At 45.5% G+C, this 3,036-nt stretch overlaps 2 non-coding genes across 2 annotated transcripts; both read right to left on the minus strand.

Moving 5' to 3' along the window:
- Positions 1-274: 274 nt before the first annotated feature.
- On the minus strand, positions 275-356 carry trnal-uaa (transfer RNA leucine (anticodon UAA)). The gene has a single exon. It is a non-coding gene; the product is annotated as a tRNA-Leu (tRNA).
- Positions 357-2,380: 2,024 nt separating this feature from the next.
- Positions 2,381-2,463, minus strand: trnal-cag (transfer RNA leucine (anticodon CAG)). The gene has a single exon. It is a non-coding gene; the product is annotated as a tRNA-Leu (tRNA).
- Positions 2,464-3,036: the final 573 nt, after the last annotated feature.

Below are 3,036 nucleotides of genomic sequence, written 5' to 3' on the forward strand. Positions count from 1 at the left end.
TTTTTCAGTTGAAACAGCATGAAACTTCAAGTAAAGAATTAAAATTATTTAATTCACAATGAAGCCTCTGTCAAAAAACAAAGGAACAACTGACTACCTCACCATGACTTCACACTGATAACCAGGAGGTAACCTAGTAGTCAGAGCAGCAATGCTCAGGTCTGTGGACTCAGAGGAGGGTTCTTCTTTTGGTCACAGGTTTGAAGACCTCAGTGGAAGAGAGAGGAGAGGCTGTGAGAGACCTGCCACACCTCTCCAGTGACCTGGGACATGATGGCAGTGGTGGGATTTGAACCCACACCTCCTCAGAGACTGGAGCTTAAATCCAGCGCCTTAGACCGCTCGGCCACACTACCTCACTGAGCTGTTCTGTGAGTTGGTCTGCTAAAGGCATGTTGAAGAGGAAGTAACATAATGATATAAAACTTATTCTGAAGGGGGACCCCTTTCCTCCCACGGTCACAGGAAGTGACGACAGCGCCGCTAGAGGCAGGAAAGAAATGGTAAAAGGACTCAGTTTGTACAGAGCCTTTCTACCTCAGCAGCACTCAAGGAGCTGAACAATGTCCTCTCATTCACACACACTCACACACTGATGCTGAAGGCTGCCATGCAAGGAGCCAACCTACTCATCAGAAGTATTTAGGGGTCCAGTATCTTACTCAAGGACACTTTGACATGGTCACTGGAGAAAGTGAGGATCAAACCAGCCACCCTTTGGTTGCCAGACGGCCACGCTACTCCTGAGTCATGTGACCTGGATAAGATGGTGAACTACAGCTGATCGCCATGCTAGCAAACCTCTTTTGTTTGGTTTGGTTGTTGTTTAGTGACTGTGGATGAATACACAGGAGAAGTTGAGCATAAATTTGTGTTCCCTGTTCACTTGAATATCTGCAGGAGTGTGAGGTGGAAATAATAGTTGGAGGAGAATGAGAGTTCAGTCTCAGCGCTATGACCTGTGCTGACACTAAAACATGTCAGCCACAGAACAAAGATGGCAGTCCTCTGGGAAAGCAGGTACACCACACATACATGAAGAAACCCTACAGGAAACAAATATGTTGCCAGAGACTTTTACTCTGTTTTTGTTGTTTACCCAAGAACAGGATTGGAGGGAGACTGATGGTCGCTGTTTGGGTTTTTGGAAAACAAGGAGGCTGTGGGTTCAAGCTGGATTCTCAGAGACGATTTCCCCAACCTCTACATTGGCATCTACACTGTCATCCAGTCATGTGACAGAAGTCATCCAGTCACGTGACTGAAGTCATCCAGTCATGTCAGTGATGTCACTTGGCAGGACTGTCATTGCCGTCTCATTCCAGAAAAGAATCCAGACTCCACCTGTGGCTCCATGATAACTGAGGGACCTCTGGTTGGAGGCTGGACGATGATGTTTGGACTGGAAGGAAAACTCCTTGTCCAAATTCCATTGTGTTCAAGTTTAAAGTCCCACAATCAGAAGTAGCTGAATCTGACAGGTGGAGGTTTGGAACTACAAGATGGTGATGTTTTCTTGACTTGATGCTCTGACTGTCAGGGTGGATGTCAGCTTCTTCTGCTGCTGCATCTGAGTGGCTAGGATTGGAGGTTTTACCCTCCAAGGTTGTTTGGTTCCAGGGGAAATTTTAGAATTCCAGTCCCCAACATGGGCTGTTCTGAAACTCTTCTCCTGAATCACTCCTGAGCTGCAGCAAGAACAAATACCAGTGCCAACCAGATCAACTTCATGGCTGCTAACAGCCTCAGACACTTGATTTCCATCAATCTGGAGCCAAGAAGGCCCTCACCTGTGGTTCTCCTCCAGGAGGGTCCAGGTTCTGCCATTGGGGCTCCTGGTGCCACTGCCAGAGAGCCTCAGCTGCACACTGCAACATTTCAACAGGAGATTGACATTCCTTCAAATGTCCTGACATCTTATTCCAATGGTTCTGTTCCATATTTATATTTTAAAATCAATCACACAATGAAAGCTGCCTCAGCTGGTTTAAGAGAGAGAACAAGCTAAGAGATTTGAAACCAGTAAAATATGCTTTTCTGTGTGCAAACTAGTGAGGGGCATGGAAGGATATTTTACCACCAATACAGAACCCAGACTTTAGTCATGTGATGAGATGGTGACTCTGATTATGAAGTTAATGGACAAAATGTGAATTGAGAGAAAACACATTTCTTCAGTAGACTTTGATCCAACATTGAAGTTAGAGTTTGGTGGCTGCTCCATGTTGGAGGAAACCAGGCGATGTTGGACCCTCACAGGGAAGCTCCTTTGCCTCCTCTGCTGCCAGTTCAACCACTCACTCCCATCAGTGGAGAGCAGCTTCAACTGGGTTTGGAATGTACCATTGTGGATGCATAGGAATGTGGAGAAAATGTCCTTTGTCAGAAGTGGGATTTGAACCCACGCCTCCAGGAGAGACTGCGACCTGAACGCAGCGCCTTAGACCGCTCGGCCATCCTGACAGACACTGACAGTTGCAGACTTCAATATCAAATGAATTCATTCACTGACAAAGTAGAATTTTTTTCCACAGGAGCTACTGGCTCCTTAGTTGTTACATTTATTGTTAACATTAAACACACAGTCTGAGTTCATGGCAGTAAGAAATGAACCAGAACATTTGAACCACGTAACATCTCTTGATCAGTTTGTTACATGGGACACATTCCAGACAGGAAGGTCCTTCTGAGACTTGAACTCTGATCACTGGATCCAGAGTCCAGAGGGCTCACCATTCCACCATGGAACCAAACACAAGGAGGACATTCCTCTAAATACCACTTGACATCACCTGCAATCAACCTGTTGCTATGTGGAGGTTCATCTTGCTCTTGTTCCAGACTACATTGGCAAAAGGATCATGAACCACAAGGAAATCATGGAACTCCAGATTTATTCAGGACTTTCTAACTCCATTGTATGACCTGGGAGCAAAGACTGGCCAGGCCTTCCTTAATTTATCAGTTAATTACTGCTTCAACAAACATGCCACTTAATTAAGTTACCAGAATTTCTCTCATTGAAAAACCCACCAG

The sequence above is a fragment of the Aulostomus chinensis genome, chromosome 1 (assembly GCF_037954235.1).
Source record: "Aulostomus chinensis isolate RoL2024-O1b breed Wild chromosome 1, RoL_Achi_v1.0, whole genome shotgun sequence".
NCBI classification, from domain to species: domain Eukaryota; kingdom Metazoa; phylum Chordata; class Actinopteri; order Syngnathiformes; family Aulostomidae; genus Aulostomus; species Aulostomus chinensis.